Source organism: Narcine bancroftii, chromosome 9, assembly GCF_036971445.1.
Source record: "Narcine bancroftii isolate sNarBan1 chromosome 9, sNarBan1.hap1, whole genome shotgun sequence".
NCBI lineage: Eukaryota > Metazoa > Chordata > Chondrichthyes > Torpediniformes > Narcinidae > Narcine > Narcine bancroftii.
The window spans coordinates 93,727,259-93,745,136 of record NC_091477.1 but is presented as its reverse complement, the minus strand read 5'-3'; the positions used below and the strand labels follow the sequence as shown (position 1 = coordinate 93,745,136).

Here is a 17,878-nt window from a genome sequence, read left to right as displayed (position 1 = left end):
GTTGTGAAACCCACAGGGACGATGAGCTGCTGCAGTGATGTGATGAGGATGTCCGTATGGACTTCCATCAGTTGGTTTGCACAGTCCTTTAGCATCCAACCAGGTATGTTGTCTGGTCCCATTGTCTTGTGTGGGTTCACCTTGGATAGGGTTCTCCTCACTTAGGCCATGGCTATGCAGGGGACCCGCTTATCAAGAGGTCACAGAACTTTCTTTGGCATCAGCCTATTCTTCTCATCAAAACGTGCATAGAAGATGTTTAGTCTGTCTGGAAGGGAGGCGACATTGACTTTGACTCGCAAAGTTATGGTCGTGATCCCTTGCCACATGCGCTAGGTGTCACCAATGTCACTCAGCGGTCTGTGGATCTTCTGTTGGTTCCCTTGCTTTGCCTTCCAGATTGCACAGGAGAGTTCAGCCCTGGCTGATCTGAGTGTCATCTTGCCTCCTGTCCTGAAGACAATATCACAAGCTCTGAGAGGTGCCCGGACCTTTGCATCCAACCATAGCTTCTGGTTAGCCCTTTTGATCACAGTGACATCCTCAATGCTCTTGCTGATGTAACCAATCACTGAGAGAAGAAATATATCCTCATCTCAGTCTTAAATGACTACCTCTTTACCCTGAGGCAATGACCCCTTGATCTAGATTCTCCGAGAAGCAACTTTCTAACAGCATCTCCCCTCACAGAGCGCCATAAAATCTTAAATCATTCAAATAAGATCACTCCTCAACCTGGAGGTTTAAGTTTTCAATACAAGTCACAGTCAATTGACTGAATCTTCTTTGCACTATCCCCAAGGCGAGTATACTTTCCCTTAAATTAGGATTCCAAAACGGTATTCATTACACCAGATATGGTCTCACCAAAACATTGGAGTTTTGTAACTTTCCTACTTTGTACTCTGTTACTTAAAATAAAGGTTCAACATTCCACTTGCCTTCTCAATTACCTGTCATTTCTATCTGCATGAATGTTTAGAGTAATGAAAGGAAGCCTTTCAATACAAAGGTTGCCCTGGCCAATTACAAAAGCAATCTAAGTTGTTCGACTGCTCTGTCTCCTCCCTGCCAGCTTGCAAAACCTTTCATATATCTATGCAGCTCATCCTTTGAACACCTTAGTTAAATTACACAGGTGCAGCATATTTACATTTGCTGTTGACAATTGTGCAGAGGACAGAGAAAGCCTGTGGAGAGCTACGGTTAGATTTCAGACTTCTTGTCAGAGTATGTACAGAGTATGTACATGACATCACAAGTAAGGCTGAGATTCTTTTTCCTGTGGGAAAGGTAAAATTATTACTAATTAGTAGTACAAAAAAACTGTACATAATGTATACATGTAAACAAATAAATAAATGTAAATAAACTGACTGTTCAATACAGAGAAGAAGAAAAAAAAATCAATAAACTGCACAAGTAAGAGTCCTTAAATGAGTTCCAGGTTGAGTTTATTATTGGGGAATCTGATGGTGGAAAGGTACCAGTTGTTCCTGAACCTGATGGTAGCAGCAGGAACAGAGTGTGTAGTGGGTGGTGTGGATCCTTGATGATTGCTGCTCTTCAAAGGCAGCGTTCCCCTTAGATTTTCATGATGGTGGGGAGGGTTGAGTCTGTGATATCCTGGACTGTATCCACTACCTTTTGCAGGGCTTTATGCTCAGGGGTATTGGGGTCTGCATACCAGTCTGTGATACAGCCGGTCAGCACACTTTCCACCACACATCTGTAGAAATTTGCCAGGGTTTCTGATCTCATATCAAACTTCCACAAACTCTTGAGGAAGTAGAGGCACTGACTTGCTATCTTCATGACATTGAGTGTGAGATTGTTGTTGGTGCACCATTTGGCCAAATTTTCCCTCCTATATTCTGACTCATCATCCCTTTATACAACCCACTACTGTGGTATCATCAGTGAATTTGTAGATGGTGTTGTCTTATTGAGCCACAGTCATAGGTGTAAAGTGAGTAGAGCAGTGGGGGGGGGGGGGCTAAGAACGCCACCCTGTGGTGCTCCAGTACTGATAGAGATTATGGAGGAGAATCTTATCAATCCTCACGATTGTAGTCTGGAGGTGAAGAAATCAGGGATCCAATTACACAGTGGGGTATTGAATCTCAGGACTTCGAGTTTGCTGATCAGTTTTGAGGGGATGATATTAAATACTAACTGTAGTCATGAGCATCCTGATGTAGGCTTCGTTGCTGTCCAGGTGTTCCAGGGCTTTGTGTAGAGCAGACAGGAGCAGATATGCTTCAACATCATCCTTTCAAAACATTTCCTCACTGTTGATGTGAGTGCCATGGTCGATAGTCATTTAGGCAGGTTTTGGCAAAGGCCTGGTACATGAGGTTATCCACTCTGGAAAGAAAATTAGTAGCACAGACTATGATTGAAAATTGCAGCACATGTGCAGAGTAAACTGGGAATGCTTGTGCTTGAACCTTAAGATTTTTTCAGATGCAGCAGGCATTCAAGGTAAATGGGATGTGGTGTTCATTGCTGGAGCAATTGAATTTAAGAGCAGTGAGGTTTTGAGGCAACTGTACAGAGTCCTGGTCAGCCCACACTTGGAATACTTTGTGCAGTTTTGGTTTTCTTACTTGATAAAAGACATACTGACTTTAGATTCCTAGGAGTCATCATGTTGGAGGACCTTTCCTGTATTAAATACACTTAATATATATCACTATGAATTAAGCATATCAATACCTCAACTTCCTCAGGAGTTTGTGGAGGTTTGGTATGATATCGGAAACCTTGGCAAACCTATAGATATGTTGTGGAAAGTATGCTGACCAGCTGCATCATGGCCTGGTATGGGGGTACCAATACCTCTGAGAGGAAAGCCTTGCAAAGCGTAGTGGACACAGCCTTCTACATCACAGGCAAAACTATCCCCACCATCTAGAAACTCTATGTGGAATGCTGCCCTCGGAGAGCAGCAGCCATTTATCAAAGATCCACATCAACTCTTGTCACTATTTCCACCAGGAGAGAGGTATAGGTGTGAGGAGATTCATACCACCAGATTCAGGAACAGTTGCTACTGTCCACTGTTGTTTAGGAATCTGATAGTGGACTCAATCATAGACTCATTTAAGAACTCTTACTTGGCACATTACTGAATTTTTTAAATGTATTTGTGGTTTGTTTACATTTGTTTCTTTGTTTCCATTTCTCTCATTTGTACATGTACCTTTTTCTTTGAGTTTACACTATTGATAAGTAGAAATACTGCCTGGCACGCAGGATAAAGAATCTCAGGGTTGTCTGTGATGTCATGTATGTACTCTGACAATATGTTTGAACTTGAACTTGAGGTGATGATGAGGAGATTCACCAGGTTAATTCTGAAAATGATGGGTTAGCTTGAAAAGAGATTGAGCAGGCCAGTCCATACTCATTGGTGTTTAGCAGGATGAGTGGGAAGCTTATTGAAACATAAAATAATGAAATGAATACAACAGTGTACCCCTTTCATGGGGTAAATACTCCTTATCTACTAATTCTCCACCATTTATTTTGATCATCAAAGATCGAAAACTCAGATTTATCGAACACATTGATGGAGACATTTGACTTTATAAATCAAATTATGATTTTCTCAGGGACATTAGCAGAATACTTAAACATTGAGAAGCACATGCCTCCCAAGTATGTAGCAATGCAGAAAATGATGTAGCAGTGCAGACTCCTTCAGAATTAAGGAGTCACGTGAGCTTTTCTGCTTTTACCATCAGGAAATTCTTCTCATTATCCGCAACCACCTCTACCCCAAGGAAGTGGCTTTCTGTCCTCTTCATAAAAAGGTCTGGGTGAAAGGGTGAGATCTTGAGAACATACTTAGTCTCAGTGCCTGAGCTTTGTTGAAGCCAAAATAAATGAGATTATTTTTCTTTCCCCAACCAGGAAAGTGCATGGGCAACAAATGACAAGGCAAAAGATCTTGATCTGAGAAATTCAATTGTCAATGTGATCGTAAACTCCTGAGATTGGGGAATTGAAGCATGGGAGCATGTCAGAGGACTCTGCAGATTGTCACATACATTGGGGATGAACTTTGGAAAACCTGAGTCTGCAAATATGTTGTTCATGAGTAGAGTTGTGGTATTGCTGAAAAGCCAGGACCCAATACCAGAAAAACATAAGTGGCTCAAAAGTGAGCAACATACAGAACAGTCCAACCAGTTTGGTATCTGGAACAGTTTCATCCAGAAATTCTTTCTGGTACAATCTATTGTATAATATAAATTTTGGGGTTCAAATTTCTCAACCTGCATATCACATGGTTAGTAAGAGGATTCTTGATCTTCTCATGTTGTGACAGGTGTCACACTAGGTCTAGGGCATGTTACAGAGATAATTACAATATTTCATGCTGTCTAAAAGTACATCAATATGTATTTTCATGAAAATACTAATTTCAAAACTTTATTTGAATCTAAATCAAGATTAAAATATATTCTCCACAAAAATGCAAAATCTATCAAACATTTTGCTTTTGAAAGAAGAATAACTGCACATTTTAATATAGTGCATTTTGTAACCTCAGAATGTTCCATGGCACATAATAGCTAATTAATATTTTTGAGGTGAACCACTACTTTAGTTCAATAAATGGGAATACCTGTACGACAAAGATCAGTTATAGATTTGCTTTAGACTTTGATTAGGGAATAAATATTGTTCAGGTTACAGGGAGAATTCCATTCCTGCAAATGCGTAAAAAAAACTAAACACAGCCAAAGGCAAAAGCAATTACAGCAAGAATCTCATGAATGTGATCAGTGCTGAAACAAACCTGAAAATATTTGATTGTGGTCTCTGGATTCATTTAATTGTCAAACCAAATATATTAAGATCCCAACAATGACAAATTATAAAATTATTTTAAAGTGATGAAAGAATAATTCAGATATGAAAATGAAATATTTATTTATTTTAAACAAAATGAGAACGCTGAATGAAAAAATACCTTCCATCCGTCCTCTACATCCCTCCCCCATCGATAATGAACATGAGGTTAAATATTTACTGCATTAAATTTGACAGGACCATGTGTTGAGCCTAAACAGCAGTCCACAACCCTTCAAAAAGTATGGTGTTCAGGATTGTTTGCCTGTAGACACCATCTGTTTCTAATATAACCAGAAAATTGTGAAAGAGATTCAATAACCACAGAGTGATTTTGATTAGATTGGAAAATTAAGTTAATAAAATTACATTGCACAATCCGTGACAAGAAACATCTGACCAGTGATTACATGATGCTAAGATAATACAAGACAATGTTCCAGAACATAATACAACAATAAACTTCATTTTATAATTCATATGGAATGGGTAGACTTCTGTTCATTTAATATTTCTATGGGTAATAATTATTGCAAATAAAACCTCTGGACAAGAAGGCATACAGAAGGAGGAACTTAGAGATAAATTATATCCAAAAAAAAATACTATTAAGGGCCAAAAACACTGAGTATGGTCCCATTCAGCTTTATGTTATCCATAGCCTTCTGGTGACATTCAGCCTGTCTCTGACTTCTGTTCAGTGTAAAAGCATGGAAACTATAATTATACAGTAGAAAGAATCCCTTGTCTAATTTATAGCATGGAAACAGGCTATTTGCTATTTGACAATGTTTACCAAGTTGTCTCAGTTGTTTACCTGCATTCATCCCACTTACCTGCATATGACCAATATCCCTCTAAATCTTTCCTGTCTATGTCCTGTTTAAATGTCATTTGAACATTCCATTCTACCTGCCTCTGCCAGCTCATTTCTCATACCAGCAGTGCGGGTAGAAGTGGTGGGCCGAGTAATGGCGCTGCCCAATTTCTGCATGCAGCAGCAGCTCCTGGCTGATTGTGGAGGGCTGCTGTGCTCCTGGCAGCACACCTTAGCAAAGTGGCTTTTCTTACCACATAGGGAGCAATGCGAGTTCCTTGCCAGGCAGCTCTTCTGGGAGCACCAGTATGACCCACTCCAGGATTCACAGTACTTAGAGGAGTGGACTGCGTCTGCGATGGTCTCTTCCCCATAGGGCCCCTCGATGACTGCAGTCGTCAGCCTCGGCCAAGTTGGTGGTTGGAGGAGTTGGGCATTGAAACCTTCTACGTGGTGGGCTGCATCTTACAGAGAGCGGACTACCTCCATGATTATGGTGAGGGTGGCAGTATTTTCTTCCAGCAGTCTCTGCTGGGTGGCCCTCGATTGCAACTCTCGCATGCAAGCATCTTGGATGAGTCGCTCCACCTCCCCTCCGGTCACCCCGGTCTCGGTCGTGCACGGGCAAGCTAGCTCACGTGGAGCCCCCTGATAAGCATCTGCCGTCTCACTTGGCTGCTGCACCCTGATGCTGAGCAGGTTCCAGGCGTAGAGCACATTAGTCGGAGGCCTATACATGCCTTCCAGGATGGCCATTGCAGGTTCGAAGTCCGAGCAGTCTCTGATGGCCTGGAAAGCAAGGGAGCCCAGTTTGATGCGAAGTACCACGAGTCTCTTTTGGTTTGTGTTAATCACCTTGGCCTGATTCTGGGTGTTGAGAGTTCATTTCCAGCCTCTCGATGGTGAGGACCTTCAACACGGTCTTTAATTTTAAGTGAATTAAATTGTGGTGCGCTGTGGTGCAGCAAGCAGACACAAACACAGGAAAGACTGTACAGGCTTTAATCCACTTTAACTCTCTACCCCAGTTGTAATATCTCGATGGCTCCATGTGTGTGACTGGCCTGGGAGGGAGGGGCGAGTACAAGTCTATATACAGGTTGCCCCCTGCAGTACCACGACAGCTGGCCAGGTGGACTTGGCCTCCCAGGTTGTCTACCTGCAGGAACAGAGGTCGCCCCCTACAGTAGGCTGATGGGAATGCAGCCTAGTGCTGTGGTTGTATCACCACACCGGGTCTGTACCTGCCACAGTGCTGCCATTAGAGCAGCTCCACCAGCACCTTTTTTTTCAATGCAAGATCTGCCCTGGTTTGATTTACCATAATGCATTGGTGGTATGCTGACCGGTGATTCCCACTGAAACTCTCAGTCAGATGTTAGTGCGATCCAACCCAAATAAATATGGAAATATAATCCAATAATACTCAAATTCTTTCATCCGCCCAGTTATGTAAAAGAGGAAGAATGTGAAAACATTCTCTATGAGAATTATGAAAAAAAAACAAAACTAGATCATTTATTTTTTTTCATCTGACTGAATTACTTCATTTTTATGTTAATGCCACAGGTTCCCATCATTGTATCACTAAACAATGCTAGTAAGCAAGCATGAAAAATGGTTTGCAAATCTCATGTTTCTGTTTAAAATTGTCATAACATTGTACACTCTTATTTTGATCTACGCAATCAATTTTTAGTTGATATATTAGATTGCCTAAAGAACATCTTCATGAATAAAAATTGTTGCATAAAAATAGCAAAATAGAATGAATATACAAGGAATTTATAGCATGACATGAAAATCAAAAACTGCAGATGCTTGAACATTGAATCTCCATTCCCACTCTAACCTGATTATGATATATTGCGAGGCATAAAGAGGGTAGACCATCAAAATCTTTTCCCCAGGATAGGATTTCAAATACTTGAGGGCATGCATTTAAAGTGAGATTATGGAGACGAGTTGGACAAGTCATTTTTACACTGTGAGTGGTAGGTGCCTGGAACACAATACCAAAAGATAGTGGTGGAAATAGATATACAGGCAGTCCAGATTTTAGTCAAGATAATTTGCATACATTTTGGTTTGACCATGTAGAAAACTGCAGCACTTTTTATATATGCCAAGGCACCATAATGTTCATGTCATTTGGCTTCATAGGTGTTTGTGATTACTCAGGTACATTTAATTGCTTCATTTGGTGCAGGTATAAGAGAGCTAGGCTTGCTTTTAAGCCTTTGATCATCTTTGGAGTGTGTAGTTGCCATTTTTCAACACGAAGACCCGAGATGTGCCAATGAAAGTCAAAGAAGCCATTGTGAGGCTGAAAAACAAGAATAAAACAATAAGAGACATCACCGTACCTTAGGATAACCAAAATCAATAGCATGGAACATCATTAAGAAGGTGGCGAGCTCATTAATTGCAAAGGAGCTGGTAGGCCAAGGAAGACTTCCACAGATGATGTCAGAAGAATTCTCATCATAATGAAGGAACATCCCCAAACACCTGTTTGACAGATCAGAAATACTTTTCAGGAGGCAGGGTTGGACGTGTCAATGACTACTGTGCGCAGAAGGCTTCATGAACAGAAATACAGAGGCGACACTGCAAGATGCAAACCACTAGTGAGCTACAGAAAGAGGATGGCCAGATTACAGTTTGCCAAGAAGTATTTAAAATAGCCTGCAGAATTCTGGAACATGGTCTTATGAAAAGATGAGTCTAAGATTAACTTGTATCAGAATGAAGGCAAGAGTAAAGTATCGTGGCGTAAAGGAACTGCCCAAAATGCAAAGCATACCACTTCATCTGTGAAACACCTTGGTGAGGGTGTTGTGGCCTGGACATGTATGGTTGCCACAGGTACAGGCCCACTTTTGTTTGATGATGTAACTGCTGATGACGGTAGCAAAATGAATTCTGCATAGAATCATCTGCTCAAGTTTGAGCAAATGCCTTCAAACTCATTGGACGGCCCTTCATCTTATAGCAAGACAATGGTCCCAAGCTTACTACTAAAGCAACAAAGGAGTTTTTCCAAAGCAAAAAGCTGGAAAATTCTTGAATGGCCAAATCATTCACCCAATCTAATCTAATTGAGTCTAACTTCGACATGCTGAAGAGAAAACCTAAGGGGACAAGTCCCTGAAACAAACAGAAGCTGAAGGTGGCTGCAGTAGAGCTCTGGCAGGGCATCACCAGAAAAGATATTCAGCACCTGATGATGTCTATGAATCACAGACTTTAAGCAGTCATTGCATTGCAAGGGATAGGCAACAAAATACTAAATATGATTAATACAAATTGCTATGTCCTAAATATTATGGTGCCCTGAAATGAGGGGACTGTGTATAAAAAGTATTTTTACGTGGTCAAACCAAAATGTATACAAATACCCTTTAATAAAATCCGGAATTGTTTGATTACAAATTTAAAACCGTGTAGCATGTGGGCAAATAAGGGAAAAATATCTTTGTCCCCACCATTATGGAGGCACTATGTATTCTCTTGAACTGTGCTAAGTTTGTCAAACTGCATCTAGGTTTCTGTAATGAGCACTTTGCAGCCTTGCTGACTCAGTATTTCATTTAACCACATCTGACAACTCATTTCCATAGCTTTTGTCAGTATTGCCCAGTACTGTTGAAGACCATCTACTGTAAAATTATTGCAATTATTTTCTTCCCTCCACTTGACACTGTCTGTTCTGTTGAACATTTCCTTCAGCTCTTCAACGTTCAAGGTTCTTTAACTGTCTGCACAAAAAGTGTTTACTTTGGCATGGTTAGTGTACCACTGAGCACAATGCTATGACAGCACCAGCCACCCAGGTTTCAAATCCGGTGTTGTCTGTAAGGAGTTTGTACATTCTCCCCATGGGTTTCCTCCAGGTGCTCTGGTTTCCACCCACACTCCAAGGATATATGTTGTTTGTTGATCACATCGATGCACTTTGGTAGCATGGGTCCATGGCACAGAAGGGCATTTTGTTATGATGTATCTCTAAATACAAACATTTTGTATGCTCACAAAGGCACGCCATGAAGCCAGCATATGAGGGCATTTGATGCCATTTGAACAATTGAGGAACAAATATGATAATACTCTTTTTTTGTTATTTTCAATTAAGGGCATATTTGAGAGATAAATTAGGGACAATAATATTTTTGTCTAATTCTAGTGAGGTAGCACTTCTTAGTAGGAGTGGGATTTAAAAAAAAAAATTATTTGATATATTCATTATTACAAGCAGGATCTCCTAAGTTAGGATTATATAGATCTAGGCAGAGATGGGAATCAGATTTGAATATTACAATAGACCACAAGTATGGGAAAATTTATGTAGGGGATTGTATGACTACAATCGTACAATGTAAGATATAGATTAGTTCAATACAATTTTTTTACATCAATTATATCTGACACCACAGAAATTGGATAGATTGAAATCAGATTTATCAGATCAATGTTTTAGGTGTGGTGAAGATGTAGGAAATTTTCTACATTCAACTTAGTTTTGTCCCAATGTGAGATCTTTTTGGGTGACTATAGGTGACTTTTTGAAACAAGTTACAGGAGTTGTTTTTCCATTAAATCCCAATTTATTTGTACTAAATCAGATACATCTTTAACGAGACCAAGGTGGCAATTCAAAGTTGTATTCCTTTGGAAAAAAAACTTACAATTTAAGAAATACTCTTATGTTTTTACAAATTTTTTTACTTTCTCTTTTCTTCTTACTCCTTATATTTTTTAAAACTTTTTTCAATTTTTATATTGCTTTCTTTCCTCGGGTGGGGTTGGATGGGAGAGAGGGGTTTTGGGGTGAAGTGAAAACCATCATGTATGCAATCAATTTGGGTTTTTAAAAAAATATATCCATATTATTATAATAATAATTGTAGCTAATGCATGTATGGAATATTAAATAAAATATTTTAAAAACAGCATCTCTTTCATGCATTTTATAGCTTTTATGCTGTTCTTTTATTTCCCTTGTCTGTTACGGCCATCAGTGAAGATCAACCAGATGGTTTCATCAATATCACCACTGTAACTATTGGTCTCACCTTATCAGAGTTCCCTTTGCCATGTACGATCCACTCTGGCTTCTGTTCTGATGAAAGTGTCTTCAACCTGAACATTCAACTCTGTCTCCATTGATTTGCTGTTTCCTTGCATTTTATGTTTTTACACCTTTTCAATTTATTCAGATGAACAAAAGAGGGAAGGAGTTGCCTACAAAAAATTACAAAGTTTCTTGAGTGAAATATTGGAAAGCATCTGAGAAAGTAGCAGAATACTATTTTGAACAGACTAGCAAAGACTTCGAGGAATTCAAAGATAAGGTTTTGAACACTTATATTTAAATGTAGAAACTGTAATATACAACCATAAATAACTGTGTGGATCTATGATGCAGTGGTAATAATGGAAAAGTCACTTACACATAGTGTGCTTTGTACTTAATATTCAAGATGCTTGGAAAAAATAAAGAAAAAAATGAGATGAGCTGGCAGGACAGATGAGCAATTACATTGTCTTGTTGGTGGAGAAGGCAAGGAAAGAACCCATTTGGTTCAAATTCAACAGCAAAAAACAGCAAGTTCTTTCTCCCTAGAGAAAGGGTAAATCCCAGTGAACAAAAAGCAAAATGGACAATGCAACAACTGATCAACTTTAATAATGGCAAGGTCAAAAATTAATTGGCACATGGAATGGTTGAACTAAGGGAACCAGCATTTGAGTGTATTTGATCAATCTAATTTCATTGACTGTAAGCAATCAATATTCAGTTCACATGTACAATGTGAACAAGATCACATAATCATGGTGGTTAAACTGATCCACTGTGGCAGAGAATACACAAATCAATTGCATGAAATGACAACTTGGTAGTGATTGTTGGATATCTGTAATTATATAGAGCAGTTATCTTAAGGCTTCAATATTAGACTTAATCAGTTATTTTCACAGAAAATCATGTTTATTTTTAAAACATGAAAATATTCAAAAATGAATCAACTGATATCAGTGTATGACCTAAAGCCTGTGTAATCAGAGTGGGGAAATAGCCAGTTTTTCAGGTAGGGTATGAACAGACAAACAATCTTACACCAGAAAAAAAAGATTGGAATGGATAAACACTCATTGAGTGTCATTGGGTGGAGCCCAAAAATTTGTAAAGAAAATCATGACTTTTTGAACTGCTGTGGCTGATTCCACACAATTATGCTGTTATTATACGTTGAGAAGTAAAAATTCCACTCCTCTCTCTGGGGATTTGTGAAGTGACAATTTAAAATTACATGAATATTTGTTACAAGGGCTCACATTAAAAATACAAACATCATGTAATCTATATTTGGAGAGATTGGCTTTCTTGCCAAGCATATAGAAGCCCTTTATTTTCTGTCCAAATTCCGCCTCAGTTCAGAATTTGTCCCCAACCTTTAAAAACACCTGTTCACACAGTACATACTGCCAAAAACTCATCATGTGCCATATTTTCTTCACTTGCAGAAATTATCAACAAGGGTGTTGCACAACTCAAATGGTGTTGGTTGGTTCCAACTTCATCATGATATAATTTACATCATATGCACTTGTCCTGGGTAAACTTGTACCTCTCACTTTGTTCGTTTTAGATTGGCCACAGTGTTTGAGCTACCGAATGAAAATAGACACACACGCCGAGAGCACTTCAGTTTATATAAATCTTTATTACAAATTCTAAAGCTGATATCAAACTACAATATGCAAGCCCTTCCCAATTATTCTTATCAATGCCAGGACTAGTCCCAACTGCCGAAGCGAGGCAACGACTGCACACTTTTAGTAGGTTGTCGGGGCGCCAGTAGCAGCTTCTCCACCTCCCCCGACTGGGACGTTGGCTGGACTCTAGAAGTTCTTCTTCTTGCTGAGAGATGTTGCCACCTCTCAGAGAGTCTCAAACTTCAGCAGCGGGACCATGGCTTATATACCCAAAAACTGCTTACCCAAGCACCTATTCCCAGCACAGCAAGAAAGATAAGCGAGCAAGCTAGCATGCCTAGGCTTCTATCGAATAACACAACTTTCAGCTTATCACTTTGAATACAATGGTTTATTTTGCATCAAGGTTAGGTCTCTGCCTGAAAGACTGTGACCAAAACAAGCAGGAAGATTAAATGTTCTTGGTACACAGATGTCTTTTTGTCAGGTAACTGCATCTCTGGGCCCCATGGTGGAATTTAGCTTATGTCTGCTGAGTCTCAAGCAGGTTACTGATTCTCAGCCTTGCAGGAGCAAAAACATGGTTTAAATCCTCCAATACAGCACTCAGATACAAAGGCATTGAAAACAGATTCTGTGCTTTTGGTGCTAATGATCCCAATATGTTGCAATTTTTAATTTTGAATCCAAATGCAATACTATAATGACATCTATTGTTGATCAAATTGAATTATGCATTTTACCCATGGGCTAGAAATATGCACATTGGTCCTGCCAAGTTTAGCTCCATAAATTCATTGATTATGAAGTGTAAATCCACCAAAACCACATCACCAACCTCCACATTCCATATCCCAACCTGGCATTACATAGGTAGAAGTCTTCCGCATGGCATCAGAAAAACAAAGAGGAGACCAAAGAGAAAACATTCTGAGGATCACCACAAACCTGAAAATTATTCTTGACCGGACACACATCTTCTGTGGCCTCAAGAGTGCTTTGGATTCTTACGTAAGCAGGAGGATCTCAACTCCAAATTTTGCAAAAACTGCCAGACATCTGCCAGTGTTCTGAAAGAATGTCTTCTACCAATCCGAATAATCACAGGTTCAGAATGAGGAAGTACTGTTCCATTAAGGATTAAGTTTAATTGGCACCACTTTTAAGCTGCTATTGACTACTGATGCACCATAACTGTCATATGCACTGGCTAAAAAAAGATAGATGCCACTTGCAAAGCAGAACTTTTATTTAAGTTTACAAACCTAATTTTTAAAAATATTTCAACTGCTAATGTTTAATGCACAATAGATTTTAGTTAGATTTTGTATATGCTGTGTCACAACTTGATTGCTTTTTACTTCCTCTGGATACTGCAAGTTTTCCTGCACTCATACACTTACTAAAGTTAGAGGCAGCCATAGAATGGTTAATTCTGTAGTTTAGTACAGCAGCAAGTGCTCTTTGGTGGTACAAGTTCACTCTGACTTGAAGGCATCTTCATCATTGCTGGGTCTGATTCCTGGAACTCCTTCACCAGATTTTTGTTCGGTTGCCTGTCTTTGTTTTGCTCATACCTGAAGAAGTGCTCAAGCCTGAAAAATTGGTTATGTACCTTTATCTTTGCTGTATAAAGTACACTGTCTGACATGCTGAGTATCTCCAGCATTGTTTTTACTTCAATCAGTGTCTGCAGGCTTTTGTGTTTTACTCACTCCTTCACCAACCTTCACTTGGTCATCACCATCTTCTCATTGTCAGGGATAGACAATAAATACTGTCAGTGATGTTCTGATCCTAGAAAATGAATGGAACAAAAATTCAGAGGAGCCCTCATCACCCAGAGCAATGAGGATGCAGAAGCCACCACTGCAATCATTAAGCATTTAAGGGGAAGCTGGATAAAGAAAACCAGAAGTTATGAAACTAGAGTTTGATAATGGGAAAGCAGCCCAAATAGAGCATCAACCCAACTTGATCTGCCCTGTTGTATAATCCACGTAGAATAGTCTGTTCAGCATTGTTCACATCATTAATGCCCCATTAAGATTAATTGAATTTGAAACCCATGCAAGATAACATATTTGGCATAGATTTTTGTCAAAGGTTGCATCTGGCTGAGGAGGAAGAGGTTGATGTTAGATCCTTGAGAGTCTAAATTAAATTGCATATGGACAGAAGGAGAAACCATTGTTGGAAACCAATTCTGTGGAAATCTGCGAATGTAGATAAGATTGTGTTGCTCAGAAGGCTTTCTGTAACAACATAAAATAAATCAAATTTTAGATCTTCATTTTCCTCATTGACAGGAAAAAGACTTTGAGGTAGCATTGATCATATTATCCACACTTTGGTACATTTAATTATTACAATGTTGCCTGGGATGATACTTCAGCTCCAATTAGAATATTACTCACCTCAAAATGATCGACACACCAGCATATGCTGATATTTTAAAATCTTAACCTTGTTACCTAAAACACTTTTGACAAAGAAATACAAGTCAGATATTGGTGTGCAAAAAGAGGTTGAGAAACAAGCTCCGTGAGATCTCAGCCCATTAATTGGCGTGGGCCGTGATCAGAAGACATTACATGTAATGTCCTGCAGAGAGGGGAATGAAAACATCACAGGCTGGATACAGGCCAGGTGGCTCTGTCAAAGCTCTTGTGTCTGATCTACACAAGATGTTTTATCTGCAGATTTCTGAGAAAATATTTGCATATAACAATATTTTATGATTTTTGGCAGATTTAAAGAGTTGATTACTCAAATGTTAAATTATCATGGTTTATATGAAAGAATTTCCTTTAACAATATTAATACAAATAAAAATTAGGATTTACATCTCATTTAAATGGGATAAATAAAGTTCAATACATTCATGAATTTATATTTAGTTTTTTTGAACAAAGGCAGAAGGTAAGACTCCCATCTATTAAAATTCTAATTGTTTCCAACATCTATTTAGAAAAACAAAAGAACTGTACAAGCCATCCAACCACAAATTATAAATTTTCTGTGACCATTTTAACATACATATGGTATTAATTAAAAGTGAGTTTGCTATACTTAAACCTCTGCTGCAATTCATGTTTCGTTCACAAGATCGTCTTTGTTTTTTTTATTATTCAGTCTTCTGGAAAGGATACTCTTTGTTCTACTTTGTTTTCAAATTGGGTTTTAATTCATTGAGATTCACATTGTACAACTGGAAATTGTTGTCGTTCGGAATAGTTTGATATTCTGCAAAGATGTATGTTGAGCAATAACCAGTCAGTTATTTTGTTGTATATTACCAAATCTGTCTGTCTTTAAAGTACTTTGTTCTTTGCCTTTTTGATTTTTAAATCATTTTAAAATTTTACTTTTCTATGACTGCAATTTCCTGAGCATATTATGACTTCTATTTTATTGGAGGTTTTAAAATATTATTGGCAGCTTGAGAATGTACGGAGATAAGGAATGGTCCATGAATGATACCAACACTGCCTCTAAACCATTGAGGCACATATGGCTCAAGTGTGGATCTCAGAAATTCTCAGTGGAGTGTATGAAGAGAATCATTTGAACCTTCACGTTTTCAGATCAAGCAGAAATCTTCTTCACTTGCAGAGGAAAAGGGGCTGATTCACCCTTTGGACCATGAAAGCCCCCACATACTCTGATCAAAGTATAACATTGCATCTGTACTTTGCAGACAAGAATCAATAATACCATGTATGTACAAAGGTTCTGTTATACCTCTTGGCAAATTCTGAGCACAAAGATGAATGATCAGCTGCTTTTGATATCATGCTCTCTGTATAATTACTGCATACCTTGACAACCCCCTGGCTCTGGTCAGTGCACTGGTGGTCTCACAACAAAACATCCCTTTGATTCTTTTAAAGCTCCAACTGTCATAGGGATCACCCTAGTTGTAACACATTCTCACATTCCTTCATGGGTCTTCTATCCTGTGAACAGTTCATCTTTTCTTTACAAGCTGCTCTGCTAATTTAGTTATCCAAAGCCTGCCTGTCTTGAGACAACAGGTACACACTGCCGATACTACATTTGCAAGTTAACCCTGTTCTATCTGCCAATGTCTGTTGGCTCCACTTCTGCAAGTGAAATGTTTGCCAGTCTAATATTGTAACTTCTTCAAGTGTCTATCAGGAAGCAACAACTATTGATGCATGCAGCTCCAAAGGCCTGTAGATTCAGCTGGTCTGTTATGCATGGTGTCAGCCACAGTTCCAGTATCAGTGGAGTATTATCACACCAGTGCAGCTCCATGTTCATAAAAACATCTCGCTTGTTCTAACCAATTTTAGTTGATTGGAAAATCTTCCAATTCCACATCTTTTCGACTGCTACACAACTGCTTGCTTGTCAAACTTTAAAAAGCCCTGCTTATAATAGGTCACATCCATAGACTGCCTTACTTCCTCCTCCAATCTAAATTTCAATGAATGAACTATATACTAACAGTGAATGTTAAAAGGGGAGAATAAGACTTCGATTCCCACTACACAATATCTGCAGATTGAATGACACACAACTTTGACAAAAATTGGAAAATTAGTAATGTTTTGATTCCTACACAGCAGAAGACCAAACTTTGGTTCTGATCACTGGAAATTTTGGAACACTTACTTTATAAGCAGCTAATGCACTCAGTTTTTCTGTTTCCCTAGCAAATATAAATACATTTGTTTCCCATGTTGCCATTACTCAAAGATTTGCTTTGTACAATCTCCTAGAATTGCACCAAATGAGATTGTTCCAAAAACACACATATTATGCTGTTTTCCCTTTCCCTTTTCCAAGAACACACGTCTCTTGTTTTATATTTCAAGATGGATAACCCCAAATGAATCATGTTACTTATTGAAATCTTAAAACGGTTGAGAAATGTGCCAATACTGATTGCTTTTTCCTAGACTAGTCTAAAACAGCTTTGGCATTAAATAACAAGCCCCCACCATCACCCCCCCCCACCCCACCACCACTATTAAAGCTGAGAAATGAGTAATAGGTTATTTAATTTGCACTGAAGTATCAATTTATGAAAGCGTATACCACAAATGGTTCAAATTAGAGTCAGGTTGAACACGAAATTTTATGTAGTCATTGCACTGAATTTTGGGGTGACAAATCTGACAGTGTGAAAGTGACAGCAAATTCTGGGATAAGTAAATATACCTTTAAACACAAACATTGTATTGTCATTAGTGATTCCCTGTTGTTCCCCAGTTACTGATGACCTCCAGAAGGAAGTGAATTGATGAAAGCTGCAAGACTGATGCATGATTCTCAATTGAAAATACCTGGAGTGAGTTTTAAAATGGAGTATTAAGCCATAATTACTGTTTCACTAACTCCCCATGTCCCTAAGGGAACTAATTTGATGTGCATGGTGTGTAATTTCCTCCAAAGATCAATGATAATCTGTTGCAATCTCTTCTATGGACAGGTTTTTAGGGTGGAGTT

The 17,878-nt window shown here is 38.8% G+C and overlaps 1 protein-coding gene and 1 long non-coding RNA gene across 2 annotated transcripts in view; both read right to left on the bottom strand.

Annotated features, from left to right (window-relative positions):
• Positions 1-17,878, bottom strand: part of veph1 (ventricular zone expressed PH domain-containing 1) — a 175,587-nt gene that overhangs the window by 79,382 nt on the left and 78,327 nt on the right.
• Positions 7,177-11,219, bottom strand: LOC138742455 (uncharacterized). The gene is made up of 3 exons (XR_011344190.1): positions 11,134-11,219; positions 10,756-10,924; positions 7,177-8,006 (listed from the first exon to the last, which is right to left on the bottom strand). It is a non-coding gene; the product is annotated as an uncharacterized lncRNA (long non-coding RNA).